The 18,544-nt window shown below is 47.8% G+C and overlaps 1 protein-coding gene and 1 long non-coding RNA gene across 44 annotated transcripts in view; one reads left to right on the top strand and one right to left on the bottom strand.

Annotated features, from left to right (window-relative positions):
- The window catches only part of LOC138922834 (olfactory receptor 2AE1-like), a 142,510-nt gene that overhangs the window by 98,265 nt on the left and 25,701 nt on the right, over positions 1 to 18,544 (bottom strand). For 31 of the 43 annotated variants that reach the window (XR_011435967.1, XM_070259216.1, XM_070259204.1 and 28 more), the window contains 2 exons: positions 13,977 to 14,249; positions 1,235 to 1,390 (listed from right to left, as the gene is read on the bottom strand). The gene's annotated coding sequence lies outside the window, so the exon portion shown is untranslated. Of the gene's footprint in view, positions 1 to 1,234; positions 1,391 to 11,221; positions 11,761 to 13,126; positions 13,270 to 13,976; positions 14,250 to 18,544 lie in introns of those variants that run through there. The other 12 variants (XM_070259221.1, XM_070259218.1, XM_070259236.1 and 9 more) reach the window with 4 other exon arrangements.
- On the top strand, positions 2,491 to 8,981 carry LOC138922836 (uncharacterized). Its single transcript, XR_011435974.1, has 4 exons — positions 2,491 to 2,862; positions 3,609 to 3,654; positions 4,253 to 4,313; positions 4,592 to 8,981. It is a non-coding gene; the product is annotated as an uncharacterized lncRNA (long non-coding RNA).

Here is an 18,544-nt window from a genome sequence, read left to right as displayed (position 1 = left end):
GAGAAAGAAGGAACACGGAGAAGACACACCTGCTTTCAAAAGTTCCAACCTGGAAATGGCACACACCACTTCCACTCCCATTGCATTGGCTGAAACATAGTCACACGCCACACCTCACTGCAAGTTGCTGGGTGACTGCCTTCCTGGGCACCCAGGACAAGGATGTGGACAAACAGCCAGTAGTCCCACCCACAATGTCATCAGGTTGACCCTGGTCTTCATGCTGCTGCTCAGTCCACAGCGTGTCTGCCAGGCCTATGGTTAGGGTTTAGATATTTTACAAAGGCGCGGGGTTGGGGGTCATGGTTTGGGACTTCAAAGAGGAGGAAGCCAATTCACAAGGAGACAGAAAACCAAATGTTTGCTGGGCCATCTCTAAACAAATGAGAGAGAACTTGTGTAAAATGGGCCCGGCTAGGTACCTTCTTCTCTACCACATCTAGAGTTCCCTACGTTGACAGCTCCTTCCTGGAACAGGCCTTCTGTCTTAAATTCTTTTAGACAGTTAGGGGTGAGGCCAAAGTTTCTTTCATATATAAATTTTGAGTGTATATATGTAATTTATAGAACTAAATAAATGAATTTAAATATAGATACAATGGATTATATATTCTATTATATAGCAATATTAATATATATTATATATAGATAATCTCCTTGGTTCTCCAGAGAACCCTGACGAATACAGGAGGAGTTAATATTCTTTTATCGATGGCATTTACATTTAATCATTTGAAATTCTTAGTTATGACATTGTTATGGCTTGCAAGGAAGTGTCCTTTTCAGTGTTTCATTTAGAGGCCTCAAGATACCAATGTTAAAAAGTTTCCCATTTTACTTGTTTGGTTTGATAGGCTTTTTCCAATTGACTGCACAGGTAAACCAATTTAGGAATTTCAAAGGAGCCCCATTTAGGCCAGTGAAGCCTTAAATCACCCTGAGTAATCTGAGCCCAGTGGAACAAAAATCTACATGTAGAAGGTCTGTATTCTTTAAAGACAAAACCAGCAGGAGTCCCAGAGTGGGGCTGTTCTTTGGTGGTCCTCTTAGAAAATGGATTTCTCATCTGTATGAACTTACCAAAGGATCAAAGGCCCAAAAAAGGAGTGAAAGAAACAGAAGTTTCTAACAAAGCTGACAACGGAAGGATGGCCAGAACCAGTATCAAAGGACGCCTACAGAAAGAGTCTGGACCTCTACCAAAAATGGGAGGTCCAGGCCCAGGAGGACTTACCACCAGGAACCAGAGCCACCAGGAGGAGACGACAGAGCACAAAAGATTCTTTGCAGGCACCTTGCTTGTGTCTGTGAAGTGGCACCAGAATTGAAGGTCAGTAGCTAGGGATCCCACTTCTGTCACCATATAAAGTCAGCAAATAAGAGGCATAAACTGCAAAAGAACCAAAAAGTTTATTTGGGGTCTCAAGAATTGCAATTCAGGAGATGTAGATTCGAGTAGAAGCTCAAATGTGCTCCTAGGAAGACAAAGGAGGCAGGGGTAGATAAAAGGAAAGGACACAGGCTTACAAAGGTCTACAGTGAACAGTTACTGACTGGTTCTGGCATGGGGTGAGCTGACTTGCCAGAACATAGTTGGTCCTAGGCAGACTGTCCCTTCTTGGAATGAGGAAACACTTCAAGATGTGACCTCTGCTGTCAGGTAAAGCTCAAAAGTTCAGTTAACATCTGGTGGTGGATGTGGTGTACAAGCATAAGCCCCACTTCCTTAATGGCCTCCCAGCTCCATTTTAGAAGCCTTGAAAATGGTATTCCGTTTTGTCATTGTCATCCACCACAGTCACGCACCACGTAACAATATTAACGATGTTTCGGTCACTGATGGACCACATATATGACAGTGGTCCCATACGGGTAGCACCACATAGCCTAGGTGTGTAGTAGGCTCTACCACTTAGGTTTGTGTAAGTACACTGTGTGATGTTCACACAACAGTGAAAGTGCCTAATGATGCATTTCTCTAAACATTTCCCTTTCATTAAGTGAGGTACGCCTGTACTGATTTTAGTCTTGTGAGTGTTGAATAATGAATTACTCATTTCAATTATTTGAGTCAGCCCCACTGGCTGAAGATGGTAAAGGCTGACTGAAGCAAAAAACTAAAATTTGTTATTCAACATTCACAAAACCAAATGAGTAAAGAAGAACTTTAAGTTCTATATCAGGGTTCATGTAAGGCAAAAACATTCTAAAGGAAAGATGGATTTGAGGACATATATGATTCTGAGTGTAAATGTCTGGGTACAAGCAAAAATTCCAGGGAGCATTTCAGACTTTCGAGGCAGTGGAATTGGTGAAACCAAAGTCAAGCTCTCCAAACAGTAAAGGGGGCCCAGGTAATATCTGGAGTACAGGTGGAACAGGCAGAAAATTTCATTAATGTAATTGTATGATTTCATGAACGGACAGAGTTGGAAAATAGGATGGCAGGGTAGGGCAGAGGGACCTGGAGAGCCCAGGATGGATGGAGAGATCAGCTGGGCTGGTGGGAGGAAGGGGCCATGGGCACACCCTCTTCATGTCCCCTCCCCCACCCTCTGAAACCCTTTGTGACTCTTCAGTGCTCTGTGATGCAGGCCTGGGATTATAGGCAAGTGCGGACACTCTCAGAGCTCAGTTGCCTCAGGCAGCCTTGCGATTCAGAAAATGGAGTTCAGTCAATGGAATGTTCTCTCATTTCTGAATAGCCATATGGAGTTGTTTTTGAGCATCTGCTCAACATTCTTAGATAGTGACTATAACCTCAGCATCGTGTGTGGGTTGTGGTTGCTTCTTCTGTTCCTGTGCTTCCTGGTGGGGATTCCATCTTTACCAACCTTGTGGAAAACCAAAATCTACCAAAAGGTAAGGATCCCTGGGCAAGCCACCAACAGGGATTTTTTATTGTTGTTTCCATTTCTAGTCCCACATTTTTAAATGAGTTGGTCCAGAGAGACTCCTAAGATGGCAAGTCTGAATAGAGGATAGAACATCATCCTTCTAGGGGAATAGGCCAGGCAGGACTAGGGGTTCAGCTGGGACTGTTTCCCATTTAAAACTCACAGACCATCTGGGTGTGGTGGAGGATTCCCGGATAAAATCCCATCAGTGATTTCACGGCCCTGCATTAGGTTATTTAGAGAGTTTGGGTTCTGTGTAGGAGAACACTGTTCCCAACACTGGATCACGAGTCACATTCCCATGACGGGCGTCATTCGACCAAACCGTCCTTTGTATTGGGCAGATCAGGAGAGCAGGGCTGAGCCTCTGAGCAGACACTGGAGTGTGAGCTCTGTCCCAGGATACAGGGTCCTATCTGAGGAAGCACAGATGTGACTGGGGGCCTCAGAGTCTATGCCCTCCTTGAGCAGAGGACTTCTGACTGAGAATATCAAGTGTGGACTCTAGCCAAAAATCCTCCTTCGAGTTTTTCAAAGAAGGAAAAATTGAAAGTATCTTATCACCTTTAGAAATTCAGAAAGGGAAAGCACACAAAGTGCTAGTAATAAAAATAGAGAGTGACATTAATCTTGGATGAATATCTGAGTTTCCTAGAGAGAGGAGCAAGCCAACTAAGTCCTCGCTCCTCATTCTTTTCTTTTTGTTCTCAGCGTCAGGGCAGAGCCAAGAGGAGAAGAAAAGGTGGAACATCAAGTGGTAAGGTTCCACCTATCCCACCTGAGCTCTCCAAGGGTGACACATCCTGTCCTCTCCATGAGGTCCCAGGTCCATGGTCTCTGAGGATGTCAGTCGCTAGATAGAGTCCCTCTCAGAAAATAGAGGCCTCAGAGGAAAGGCTCATGGGAAGGTAGTCAGAACCCGAGACATTTCTCAGATTCCTGCTCTGCCCAGCTCTGGGCATGAAGCAGTGATGGGCCTGGACAATGGGTGTTGCCCAGTGGGTTGCCGTGGGAGACGCCAAGAGTCAGAACTTCTGTGTCCTGACCTTGTGAAACTACGTTGACTTCCTGGATGATCAGACTCCTCTTTGAGGTAACCATTGACCTATGTTCCTCACATGGTGGTTTTGAACATCCCATGGGATAATGTATGTGACAGTACTTTATAAATGAAGCAACAAACACATGTGAACCTTATTAATATTATCATTGACCGTTTGACCACATCTACTGATTCTTGGGGCTTTCAGAGTTAATATCCCGTTAATATCCCAAGGGTCTCCCATAAAGGGACTCCCGTGTAACACCTATGCTTCTACCTTTATTACATGTAATTCACTCTTCTGGTTTCCCAGGTTGGAGAAACTACCAGAGGGAAACAGAGGAGAAAAGGAGGCTAATTTCTATTCTGAAAAGGTGACCAGTCTTTTCTTTCCTGATCCCTCTTTGACATGTTCTCTGCAATTCCAGGGATTCAGTACAGCCTGCAGTAGTCATGGGAGGGGTTTGCCATAGGAACGGGTATGTGAATGAACGCCTTGGGGTGAGGGCTGCTGAGTGTATGGTGAAGTCATAGATGTGGGGCATTGTGAAGGGGCAGCAGGCTTCAGGTGGCCCCTCCCCTGACAGGCCAGCAGGTCCTCCTTTCCTTGTTCTGGTCCTGGCTACAGTTTTCTACTTCCTGTCTCCCGCAGGCCCCTAGGCCGGCCTCTCGATACCACCCGCATTCGTCAACTATTATGCCCAGACCCCTCCTGTGAGGTGTGTAATAGCACAACTGCTGAAATCAATCGGCTGCTGTTCCTGGAGGACCTGGAAGATGATACTGCCTCTGTGTCCTCTATGGCTTCCACAGCTTCTGGGACTGAGTCATCATTCACTCTGTCCTCTGCCTTCTCAGAAGTCCCTCCAGGAGACCTAACACCATCCCCTCCACCTGACCCTTCCCCACCGCCCCCCTCCGTTCTCTCACCTAACCCAATGACACCCTTAGCTGACTTTCTTTCACCCTCACCACCGGGTCACTCTATGCCACCAGAGCCTATTCCTCCCTTGGAGTCCAAATTCCCAGCAGACCATTCCCCACCCCAACCCATTGCCCTTCCCCCTCTCCCACCACATGACACCCAGGCAACGGGTCCTATTCTCCAACCAGAGGCCACTCTGTCTCTGAATACGATCTTCTCTCTTGACCGCACCCTTTCTCTGAATACGATCTTCTCTCTTGACCGCACCCTTTCCCAAGATATTAACCCCTTACCAAATTTGCCCCAGATAATGAATCCCAATGACTCACTGGCTTGTCATCACGCACCACCAAGCCTGTCTGTCTCACCACCGACAGACCACCCTTTAACTGTGACTCAATCTAAATCGGTTTCCATCTTATTGAAGTCTGTTCCAGAGAACTCATCTCCAGATAGCCCTGGTGGGTTGTCCACTTATGTCCCAACAATCAGAGGCACTGACCATTCAAGCCTGTCAATTTCAGAATTATCCTGGTGGCAAGCTTGTGCCAAAGACTTGTTCTTAGCACCTTCCACCTTGGCACCACGTGATTTTAATCGAGAGTTTCTTGCCCTCCATTCTCCAGAGTCCTCTCTGGAGAGACACCCTACAGCTAACCTTATAGAGCCTGGTAACCTCTCATTTCTCAGCCCTCATGTCCTGGCACTCCTGGAGAGACAAGTCCGAAAGAGGAGTGATTTCCTGATGTGGAAGGAAAAGGAGAAGGAGAAGGGCTCTTTTCCAAAACAACTTAGGCCAGGCCACCAACTAAATCCTTCGGGGAAAATGTCAGAGTCAAATGCTGATGAGTGTGACTCAGCATTCTCCCTTCCTTTCTGGAGCAGTGCAGGCAAACCAAAGGAGCTGCACATGCATGAGCAGCCCCCATATCCTAAAATCTTGGAGGACCATTTACAGGAAAAATGTATGCAGCTCTTCTGGGGTCTCCCATCTCTGCACAGCGAGTCCTTGCCCTCTGCTATCCGTGACTCACGTGACTGCACCACAATCTTCCTTTTCAATACCATCTCAAATGCCTCCATGGGCCAAGAATCCCCAGTACCTCTCCATCGCCCACCTCCATCCTTGCCTGAGATCCAGCCCCAACCCTTGCCTCAAACCCTGCCCCAATCCCAGCCCCTACCTCTCACTCAGGTCAAGTCCCAGGCCCACCTTAAATCCCCACTCCCAATCCTACCATCTGGTCCTCTACCCCAGATAAGGATCTGTGGAGTGTGTTACCATAGACCCCCGGATGAATCAGAGTCTCTCACCTCATCTGAAATTCAACAACTGGAATGGAAAGTGTTGCAGAAGCAACAGGAAAGTTTGTGGGGTTCCCCCTCTGTAGTCCAAAGATCTCAGGAAGAATTTTGTTCTTCAGCTCCCAACTTTCCTTACCATCAGGCCTCCCAGGCCCATGCCTCCATCTCCACCCTTCCCGTAGAGTTTCCTCTCAGTGATGAGCTGAGGAAGAAACTGGAACATCACCTTCGAAAGAGGCTCATCCAACACCGGTGGGGCCTGCCCCGCAGGATCTGTGAGTGTCTGTCACTGATGATGCCTCCAAGAGATTTCTCAGAGATAGCTAAGTCAGAAAGCAATCGTGGACTCTCACGGATCTCGGTGAACAAAGATCTAAATGTTGGATTGAGCCAATCCAAAAGCTTCCATGAGAGGGGTTCAGAACTGCTTCAGGTAGAGAAGGAGATGGGGAAGGATCAGGGGCATAGCCCAGAGAACGGCCCAAAAGCTCATCTGTTGAGTGACCCAGAGAGCTCTTCAGATAAGGATCCGGCATATGACTCTGAGAAAGACCTAAATAGTCACATGGCAAGTCTGTCAGGGAAAGCTTCAAGGGCCTTGGAGGAAAGTCTAGATCAGAAACAACTTGAAAATGTCCTGAAAGCACATTTGAGCAAGAAGTTTGAGGAAATCAGTGAGGCTCGGCTCCCTGGGACGGTGCGCAGTTCATGGCATGCTAGCAAGCAGACATTGCTGCTTTCTGACAAACCCCGCACCCAAATAACTCAGAGGAGTTTGCCACCTTCAGTGGGTGGGGACTCCTCCCTGAATACCTTCCAGGAGCTTTGCTTCATTGATTCCAGTGCACAACAGATGATGGAAACCCATATTAAAAGTTTCCGTATGAGGATGGAGTGGGGCCTGCCCTGCAGGGTCCTTGAATCCATACAGGCGTTTAAATTGGAAGATGCTGCATCCCAGTCCTTGCCCTATTTCTACTGTCCCCCCTCAAATAACCCAACTTTGGAAGTCGACTCCAAATCCGAGGGCTTCGAGCCCCATAGAGGAAGCTCTAAATCTGTTCTTCAAGAAAAAGCGGAAACAACAAATTCAGCCCTGGCCCTGGATCGTCTTTGCCCTGCTACATCACCTATGGGCAGGGAAGGACAAGGGGTGCCGAGACAATCACCCTCTGGTATCAACCAAGAGATTGCAGAGGTTGTTCAGAGGAGTAAGGGTGCCAGGCAGACTCATCTGCCTGTCACATGTGGCATCACAGGCAAAACGAGTCAGAAATTTACTCAACTAGGCAACAGATGTCCCCCAGAGCTGCCTGCAAGGCAAGCTGGTGCCAAACCTGAGACAAAAGATGAGAGAGTGAGTTCCAGTGATAGAAGAGAAGGGCGACAGGACAAAAAGATGAAGTCGGAACCCTTTTCCATGTACAACACGGCCAGGGACATATTCAGGGCCAAGGAGCTCAATGCTCTGCAGTCAAAAACTGGTAGTGTGTTGACAACCAGCAAGCCAGGAAGCTCCCAAATGATACGTGAGAATCACAGTAAAATAGAAATTACTGGGACCATTGAAAGCCCTGCACCAAAAAGACAAGTTCCCCAAGACCCAAAGTCATCGGATCTTAAGGAACATCTGTTTGGGGAATTAAAGTCAAAACTAGAGAAGAGGAATCAGAGCCAGGTCCAAGGCCAAGACACTGACAGGTCCCCTGCCTCAGAGAGCTTGACTTACAAGGCCTCACTGACTCATGCCCACGGTGTCTCCAGTGGGGACATGGGAGCTTCCCAGGTGCTGCGTGTCCATCTGGAGGACAGTGGGATCAGCAGGCAGCAGCGGCAGGAGCCTTGGGTCCCTAAGAAAGACCTAAAGAGGTCCGAGGATAAGAAATTCCCACCAGCTACAATGAGACTGAGCCCTCCAGGCCCCAACAAAGAAGAGCTTGGTGGAGGGGATGCAGGGTTGGGGACATCCCAACCTACAAGAAAGAGTTTCCCTACTCAGATCACAGCATCAGAGGAGACGCTTGGGAGCAAGTCTTCCCAGACCTCATCACAGAAGGCACAGCCTCCTCCTGAAAGTCTGTTCAGAAAAAAGATGAACGACATTTTTCAATGGCTTCGTCCTGGGACAAAAGGCAAAAAGCAAGAACATCCCCCGGAAAAGGGCCGCCCCATATCATCTGCACAGAGCAGAGGCCTGGTTAAAGGGAGAGCTGCCGTTACTGGGACCACCACGGCTCAGAAGACCAGGACGGTCCCTGGGAAGTTCCCAGTGGAGAAACTGGGGCAGCGGTGTGCAACAGAGGTCACCCGCCCTCAAGAGCCCCTTCCTTCCCTGAGGAAGTTTGTGAAAACTGAGCAGAAGGCAGAAGAGCAGGCCCAGGCAGAGCCCGTCCAGGGGCATCCTTCCAACTACAGGGCTCCCTCCTGTAAAGTGCCAAACACCAAGTCCTGCCACCAAGAAGTTGTCTTTGCTGGCCGGAATTATCCTACATGTTCTAGATGGATCAGAGACCAGAAAGGACACCCTCAGAAAGTCGTGGCGTTTAAAGATCAGCTATTGGATCAGAAGCGTCCCTTATCTGTGCCCCGCAGGGAGCATGTGCCCCATCCAAGCTCCACCTGCAGGCGTCAAGCCGGCCCAGGGGCCTCCAGCTGTTCTCACCACTGCTAAAGGCACTATGTTTAGGGATCCGTCTCTACGTCAACAGAAAACGCTTTTCCAGCGTTTCGAGAGCGGAAAATTTCCCACCACAAAATAATTCCTTCTCGTGGAGAATATTAATTCTCCCCAATAAATGATTCTCTAATAATAGTGATGTCTTTTCTGTGTCCTGTGTTGGGGGCATGGGTTTCAGGTAACTCAGGGCTTGTGCTTAGGGAAAAGGAGGAGTGAGTTCAGCTCTTACTGATTGCTTCCTCTGGCTTCTGAAAGGTCACCAGTGCTCTGCAGCTCTTGTTGACAAAGCGATATCACGTGCCCCCAAAAGCCCATTTCCTCCCTGATGAAGTTTGAGGAGGTGGGCTCTGCCTCCTGCCTCTTCGCTTAGCCTTAACGAAAGTGTAGAGCAGCCCACACCTTCCGCTCACTGAATGTTTTACATCCTTCAGAGAGTAGAGAAGACAGGTGTTCTCTATCCGAAGAGGGTCAAGAATAGGTATGCAATTCATAAAACAACAATGAAGAAAAAACAGTGGCTTCATCATGATTTAGAGGTCAGTGACCAGAGGACCCCACAGGGGGTGAACCCTAAATGGGATTTGGGGGGTGGGGGAGGGTATTGCTGCAGTGGATCCTGGGCTGGTGGGGGAGGGGCTAGCAACAGCACAGACACGCCTTAAGAATCTGTCATGTGAGTCATATTAATGTGTTAGGGAAGAATACTTTAAACTTTACACTGAGGTTTCCCTACTGGAAAGGCACCTGGGGGAAGTGGTTCCCCTCTGTAGGTATTTCTTCAGACTGCCAAATGATATTTTGTTGCAGAGCAAAAGCATCACTCAGCTGCCAGTAGTAACAATGTTGACCAAGTAGCCACCTACCTCCCAGGATAAAATAAAGCTGAGAGTAAGGAAAAGATGACTTGGAGTAAGCCAGGAGGAAAGAAAAAATGAAGAGGGGAAAGAAGGACCTTGCTGGTAGAACAAAGCTTTATGCCACATCATCATCCATATGGTGACCCTGTCCTGTTCCCCCCGCCCCCTCCTCAATCTGATCCAGGCATCACCACCTTGAGGCTGATCCAGGCACTGCACAGCACACTGATGCCTTATTCCAAAAAGGCACTGGGCTGTTCTTTGAATACTAAACACTATCTGCAGGGAGGTCATCAGGCATGGCATCCCCCTCTTTGGGAAGGTGATCTTGCTGCCTTCCATCCATCTATGCTTAATAGGAATATACAAGATCTTGCCCTTAATGTGTACAGTTCACCTATCAGGATGGAAGTGCCGCCTCTGATATTCACGGCCTTGGTGGAGCCATGGTTGGTCTCCCCCAGAACATCTGCAGCTCATGAACCAGAGGTGAGTCCCAGACTATGCACCAGGTTACAGATATATGGGGGTCTCACCATGGACTGCACACATACCCACCCTTACAATAGGGGTTTGGAGGAAAGGCAACTCCACTTAGACAGACTGGGACTCAAAAATTGGCTGAGTGTCAACTGGGGCAAAATTCAAAAAGCATTATGATGGTGAGCGTGAAATACATTAAGTTGTAGATGTCTAAGTAAAATAAAGATGGTTACAAGGGTGGAAAAATAAAATACCAATTTTGTTTTCTAAAAACAACATGATTTTAAAACTGGAAGGGAGGAGAAAAAGGGAAAAATAGAATAAAATGATTGTTCTGTAAGTAATAAGAGGGGGTCAAGACATAGGTGACAAACGAAATAAGACTCCAAGTAAGGGAAAGGAATTTGAGGTTTCCAAGCCCCTTGAGGGAAGCTCTAAAAGTTTTCAGGGAAATAAGGTGCAAACAACGAACTCAGTCCCCATCCTGGATCTTCCACTCCCTGCTACCTCATCTGCGGGCAACGAAGGACAGGGGGCCCTAAAACCATCCCACTCTGATAGCGACCAGGAGCTTGCCAAGGACATCCAGTCAATCGAGCATGGCAGACAGACTTCAGAGATCCTCACACACAGCTTTATAGACAAAGTGAGTCAGAGTAAGACTGCACTAGACAATAACAGATGCAGCCGAGAGGTGCCCACAAGGCAAGCTGGGGCTGGACATGTGCCAAGGGATGAGAATGTGAGTTCCAGTGATAGAGAGGACATGATTCAGGGCCAAAAGATGGTGGAGAAGAATTGAAAACATTTTTCCACGTCCACCATGAACTTCAGGGAGATATTCAAGGCTGAGGAGCTGTGCGTTCTTACATCACAATCTTGTGACATCTTGACAACCAACAAGTTGGGAAGCTCCCAAATGGTAAATATCAATGTGAGCAAAGTAGAAACTACCCTGACCAGTGAATGTCCCTCACCAAAAATACCAGTTCCCCAAGATTCCAAGCCATCAGACATTAAAAAACAGCTCCTTACCGAGTTGAAGTTTCAATTGAAGAGCAGGGAACATAGCCAGCCTAAAGGCTCTCCCGCTGACATATCCCTTACTTCAGATAGCTTGCCTTCCGACTCCTCACTGACTCAGTCCCAGAGCGTCTCCAGTGGGGACATGGGAGCTTCCCAGGTGCTGCAAGTCCACTTGGAGGACAATGGGCATTGGCGGGAACCCTGGGCCTCTAAGCATGTCTCATGGAAATGCCAGGATAGGAATTTCCCACCAGCTGCAAAGACAGTGAGACCTCTGGACTCCAGAGCAGGAGAATGTGGAAGCGAGGATTCAGGAGTTGGGACGTCTAAAGCCAGAAAGAAGAGCCACTCTATTGAGGACAGAGAATTAGAGGGCACTTTCCCGTATCTGTCACAGAATGAACAGTTTCCTCCTGAAAGTTACTTCAGAAAAAAAATGAGGCAGTTTTTTCAGTGGATTAATTCCAAGAAAAAAATCACAGGGCAGGAAAGTCCCCAGCAAAAAGCCAAGTTCACGTCAACCTTTGCACCGCTCCGAGACCCAGCTCAAAGTGCAGCTCTCGTGAGCTGTGGGCCTCCTGAAGCTCATGAGCTCATGGCAGCCATCGGGAAGATCCTAGAGGAGAAACCGGCATGGAGATACGAACCTGAGGCTGCAGAGTTAAGTCAGCAGAAGGGGGAACTGCAGGCCCAGGTAGAGCCTGACGAGGGACATCCCTCCAACTACGGGGCTCTCTCTGACCCACAGCCAGGGGAATGGGCAAGGACCACATCCTGCAGCCAAGATGCTGTCCCTCCTGACAAGAGTTTTCGTACAAGGGTTAGACAGAAAAGAGACAGGATCAGACAGCCCTGGAAAGTTGTGGCCTTCAAGGACCAGCATTTATGCCAGAGTCAACCCCCTTCCCCACCCTAAAGGGAGTCTGTGCCCCATCCAAGACCCACCTGCATGCATGATGTATGCCACGTCCCTCCGGCCACCCTCACCTCTAATGAAAGCACTGTGTTCAGAGATCTGACTCTTCTATTCAAACAGGAAATGCTTCTCCAACACTTCCAGGGAGGAAAAATGTCCCCAAAGAAATCATTCAGTCCTTGTTGAGAAAGCATTGCCATTTTCACGAGAACACATCCTCTGATGAGAACCATGGTTAGCACAACCAAGAATACTGATCGTCCTCAATAAATGTTTCTGCTAGGAGAGAGTAGTGTTCTCTGTGTGGTGCTTTGGGGGAGTGGGTTTGGGGTTCCCAGCGCTTATGCTCAGGGAAAGGAAGGAGGGAAGTCAGCTCTGACTGATTTCCTCATTTGGTTTCTGCAAGATGACCAGTCCCTTGTAGGGGGCCTGACAGTGGCTTTCTCAGTCTTATCTTGGGTCCTGTATTTGACCTTACTCAGATGTCCTGTACTTAAAACACTTTACTTTTTCATAAAAAGTACAAAAAGTTTACTCTAAAAACTTCCGGGCCTTCTCAAAATGAGAAGAACCCTTCAAGTCCAGAACTTGGCTCAACTTGTCTTTCCATCTGCTCCCTCACTATCCTGAACTATACACAGCTGCAGGGTGGGATGCGTTCCTCTGGAAGGATACAGCCAGAATTTCCCCTTGTTGCCTCAGAAAGTTTTGGAATTGGAAGTGTGGGGGTGTTTAGGCCCTGAGGTGAGTGGCAGGGGGAAATGTTGCTCTTGGATCTCTTGGTGAGGAATGAATGTCACCTGCTCCTAAGAGCCTTTCTCTCCCTCAGGAGGTCTGGGTGGTGGGCCGCGTCCCCACGCCTCAGCTGACCCTAACGAAAATGGGGGGCAGTTCACCCTTCCCCTTCCTCTACCCTTCCTGGAGCAGACGGGAGGAGAGACCTTGCAGCTCTGAAAAGGACCAGAGATATGAATATTTTCCTGAAAACGGTAACTTACCTTCATTTAGAAAAAGTTGCTGATTCCTGAGTATCTCACAGGTGAGCAGTCAGTGCAGGTGTGCGTATGGGTGGGTTTTGCGATTGTGGACACTGGAGTGGCCAGGGCAGGGTCCAGGAACTGGGTGGGTCCCACCGAAGAATCTGTTATATGTGGGGTGGTAATCTGTCTGGAAGGCACATTCTGAGCTCAACAATGAGGTCTCCCTGCATGTGAGGACACCTCAAGGAAAGGGCAGAGACGCTCCCGAGGGAAACTTCCTCAGGATGCCCAGCTTGGTAGAATTATTGCAAGACCAAGAGATCACCTGGCTATCATTTGTAGGAATGGTCGTCAGGCAGCCACCCAGAATTTGGGGCAAAAGGAGACAACAAGTAGGGAAAAAGGAATGGTGGAGTGAGTGGAAAAGGAAAGAAAAAATGAGGAGGGGAAGAATGACCTTATCATCACACCTCATGATCCCTGAGGGTCACTTCGAGCTCAAAATGTCCCTTCCAGACAGATTAACACCCCACATCCTGGCCATCCACTCCACCCAGCATTACCTTACCTAGGCCTCACCTCCTGGAGACTAATCAGGGCTGGGGGGAGCACAATGATACCACTGCAGCTAAGAGAACTTGGGATAGTCTTCGAGATTGAAGACAGTATCTCCAGGAATGTTGTCAAGGAGGTTGTCCTCTCATTTGGTGCCTGCCTTCCCAGCCATGCTACATCTTACACCAAGGTTACAGTAATTTAGGGGTGTGTTAGTTACTATATAACAAATACCCCAAAAGTTAGTGGCTTAAAAAACCAAGTATTTATTAATTCATAGTTTCTGTTGGTGAGGGATCTAGGCAAGGCCTACCTGGGTTCTCTGCTCCAAGGTCTCTCACAAGGCTGCAATTAAGGTGGCAGCTGGGGCTGGGGTCTCAGCTGAAGGCTGGACTGGGGAAATACACACTTCTTTGCTCACTTCTATAGCTGCTGGCTGGATGCAGTTCCTCAAGGCCTGTTGGACAGAGAGCCTCAATTCCTGGATGGCTGTTGGCTGGAGTTGGCCGGAGGCAACCTTCAGTTCCTTGTCATGTAGGCCTCTCCAACATGGCAGCTTGCTTCATCAAAGCCAGGAGAGAGTCTGCTAGCAAGACAGAAGTCACAATCTTGTAAACTAACGAGGGAAATGATATCCCATCACCTTTCCCTTATTCTATTAGTCAGAAGCAAATCACGAGGTCCAGCTTACACTCAAGGGGAGCAGTTTATACAAGGGTGTGACTAGCAAAAGAAGGGATCTTTGAAACCTTCTTAGAACTCTTCCTAACACAAGGGTTTCTTCTTGGACATCCCACTGAGTTCACTGAAGCAAAAGTGACCAAAGGGACCAAGTGGATCCTTGTGCTCATCCATATCCACGTCATCAAAGGTAAAGCTGTTTAATGGCTAAGCGGAGAAACGTCTGGTAAGAAAAACATCAAAGAGATTGAAGCATCCAAAGAAGCAGGGAAAGGCGGCATGGAGGTAAAGGCGGTGTGGGGTCATCATGAACGGTAAAGTGAAAGGAGCCCTTAGAACCACCTGCCTCACCACTGCCAGTATTCAGACTTAGAGGGGAGGAAAAATTAGGAGCAAGACGGCTCATCCTCGCTCCGCCACCAAATCTCCACTCTGCTCTAGCTCCCCGACTATAGGCCTAAAGAAGCAACCTTCAGTTCCCATAGAGATAGCCAGGCTTATCGAGGAAGCAAACCCTACAGCTTGCAAGGTTTAACTTCTGCTCTTATTGATATATTTAATATAGCACATCCATCATTTCAAATTTGCTTCTCACAGCTTGAACATCAGAGAGAATGAATCACACAATCGATGGCAAAGCCAGTACTAGGGAATTCAGCATGCAGCTCCCATTCTGGGATGTTTTCCATGAACCCACTGCCAAAGAGCTTCTAACCAAGGGAGAGGTGGTGGCTCAAAAGGGCTGACTTACTGGCTGGGGTCACAAGACAAGTCATACCTGGTGCCCAGATATTTGCTTCTATTCAGAGAAACACTGGATGAGGCAACGAGACAGAATTTGCACACTCAGCACATCTAGGCAGTGAACTGTCCAAATGAGGTGACAGTACCACCCAGGAGTGATCCCACACTCTTGTTCTGCTTCTAGTACTGTTTTCCTTTCTCCCAGATTCCAGTTCCTATGGGAAAGCAGGACTCTTACCAAAAGAAGGAAAACGTATTAGCTGAACAGTGACTGGAGAGATGAGGAGGAATTTCTCTAGAAACAGATTTCATGGGCTTGCTGCTTATACCCAGAGATCAGTGCTGTGCAGCTTGGGGGGTGTGGGGGGTGGGGGTGGGGGTCTCATTTACATGGTACTCTGTGGCACCTGAAGAATTTTCAGTGACATAGAATGTGATGGGAATGGGTTACCTGAATTTTTATACCCTCAAGCCCACACTCCAAACCTAATGTCAGGGCGAATAAAATGCATGAATTGACTGGTACCTTGATGTGGCTTGGGTATGGGAACCCCAGATCTCAGCTTCAGGCACTGTGAATTTCTCTGGTACCAGGTGCTGCCTAAGGGAATCAGCTTTCTTGAGGCAGCCTTCACATGGATTAACACTCAGAACTGTGCCGTAATCTGCAGCCACAATGAAGGGGCCCAGGCTATGAGAAGGGGCTCTTCTCTCTCTTTTTTTTTTTTTTAAAAGATTGGCACCTGAGCTAACAACTGTTGCCAATCTTCTCCTTCTTTTTTTCTCCACAAATCCCCTCAGTACATAGTTGTATATTTCAGTTGTGGGTCCCTCTAGTTGTGGCATGTGGGACGCCGCCTCAATGTGGCCTGAGGAGCAGTGCCACGTCCACACCCAGGATCCGAACCAGTGAAACCCTGGGCCGCCAATGCGGAGCGTGCGAACTTAACCACTTGGCCACGGGGCTGGCCCCGGGGCTCCTCTTGAGGCCTTTCCTCTGGAACTTCCATTGGCCCTGGATCAGAGCCTAATTTAGGCTATTTTCCTGGGGTCACAAGGACACGTTTGGTCTTCCTTAGGGAGGCCAAGTGGAAGCTCAGAGATCTGTGGAGGCTGCCTCCCTATCTCTCCCAGGAGACTCGGGGTCTGTTCCTTCCTTCTATGGGGGCCAGGAGGTAGAGAAGGAACTGAGTATTATGCAAGTTTAGCAATGCTTCACTGTGGGAGGGGGTTGGGCTGACAAGAGTAGGTAATTTTCCTTTGCAGGGATTCTTGCCCAGCTTGAGGCAACCTTCATTTGAAGCAGGATAATGCTGTTTCTACCCTCCACCTGAGGGGATTCCAGAAGGAATAAAAGTTACCTTTCCTCATTTGTCTTACAGGAAGTTCTGGGCTTCTGGGTTCAGGAGTTATTAATGGCTTTCATGTTTCCTGAACCCAAGCAGAAGTTGTGAGACACCTGTTGTACAGTCCTGTCCAGACCCTCATGTGGGAGGAGACTTTAGCTGGCTGCTCCAAGGAGAGAGGAGATAGGGGTTGACACAAGTGCTGGGGTGAGAGAAGGAGAGTTGCCTAAAGGTAGCAGTGGCTCCAAGACCCTGAGAATCAGGATGTAGACACGAGTCCCTTAGGTGGACGGGTTCTGTGTGGAAGTCCTCTAGCAGACAGCACAATGTTTTAAGGGATGAAGTGATGATGCTGAGATGACTAATCATCAAGCCCCATCATCTTGAGAGCTGTCGCAAGACACGGCATTGCTCACACTTAGCACAGAGGCTGTGCAGCCACTGGCCTTTCAATGGGCCTGAAGGGCTTGGGCAATGAAAATCCCAGGGGCAACCAAGATGGACTCAAGATCACAGGCTCTTACCTACATATTTGATGGTGAATACTTAACTAAATAGGCAAAAAGCTCCCATTAATGACTACTATTGTATATCTTCCTACCCTTGAAAATGGGGTCTTTGAGCCAGATTTAATTTAATTTAGAAAAATTAAGTACTGCTTATTGTACTTCAATGTTGTGAAACAAATTTATGCTTTTTATGTATATTATCCCATTTAAACTTTACAATGCTTTGAAGTAGGTTTCTTTACCCTCTTTTATAGAAGGGCACGACCTGAAGGACAGAGAAGGTAATATATATTCAGAGTGCTAGCACAGAAGAGGGAGCCAGGGATGGAGAGCCCCCTTACGCTGTGAGGGATTCTTTGGATGTAAATGATGGCAAGCGCAATTCAACTGACTTTAAAAACAGGATCTGTTGACTCAGGCACCTGAAAAAGCTCTGGGAGTAAGGCTGCCCTCACGCAGGAGGATTCATATTGGGGCTCAGCTGATGTCATCAAGTTTCAGTTTCTATCCATTTCTCTGCTCTAGATTCTGGACTGGCTACCTTGTAAGTCTGTCTGGCAAGTTCGTAGCTACATCTTCCAAACTAAAAGCGCAGCTAAAAATGGGTTGTTTCTCCCACTAGTCCCTTCAAAAGTCCCACTGTGCCTTATTGTTTCCTGTTGGGTCACATGCCCATCCCTGACCAATCACTGTTGCCAAAAGCATGGACCAATCTTTTTGGCCAAGCCTGACTTCAATGCCCTCCTTTAAAGTAAGAGCGTTAGTGGTAAACAACTCCACTTCACATGGACTGAAACTGACAACGGGGTTAGATCCCCAGAGGGCAAAAGAAGGACTATTTTTAGAAGGTGAGTGAATGCTGAGTGTCAAAATAAAAACAAAAACAAAACGGATGTCTACTTCAACCCTCTCTCTCACCACCCCATTTCTGCCTTCTTGTCCAGAGTCATGCCATGGACTGAAGGTTAGAGTTAGAGGAAATGCCAATTCTGTGGACAGGAAAGGAACTCAAAGGGGAAGGAATCAATCAGAGGCCCCAACATCCATGCAGATAGACCATCCAATGATCTGATCTCTCACTGTCTGCTCCTTCTCATCTTAGAGTCCTTTACCTTCATTCCAGTTCAGTTATGGCCATATCCTAGAACTTATCACCAGCAACACTTGTGTGTTCTGAAAAAATACAGTCTGACATTCCTCCCTTTATCCTCTCAGCTTCTGCCCTCAGCATGCTAATGCCTCAACCTATTCAGGAACTACAAGCCACTCCATACTTTCCCCTGCTTACCTGACAACCTTTGTCTTCATTTCCTCCCTCTCCAAGGAAAACTTCATGGGGCATCACTTAATCCTAAACCTAAATATACTGCTCTGCTCTAAACAGCCTACCCCCTTCTTTCATTCGTCCTGCCTAGCAAAATCCAACTCTGCCTGTTTTAGAACTGCCTTCAAATAAGGGCCTGCTTCCTCTTGGATAAAATCACACAAGTGTGTTTGTGCCCCATAAACTTCTGTTCTACATCTGTTGCTCAGCTCCACCACTGCCTCAGAATCCAGTCATTCCTCCTGTGTTACCATGTGCCAGACGCTCTTCCAAGCAC

This window comes from Equus caballus, unplaced genomic scaffold (genome assembly GCF_041296265.1).
Source record: "Equus caballus isolate H_3958 breed thoroughbred unplaced genomic scaffold, TB-T2T haplotype1-0000016, whole genome shotgun sequence".
In the NCBI taxonomy this organism is placed as follows: domain Eukaryota; kingdom Metazoa; phylum Chordata; class Mammalia; order Perissodactyla; family Equidae; genus Equus; species Equus caballus.
This window is presented reverse-complemented; position numbering and strand designations above follow the sequence as displayed.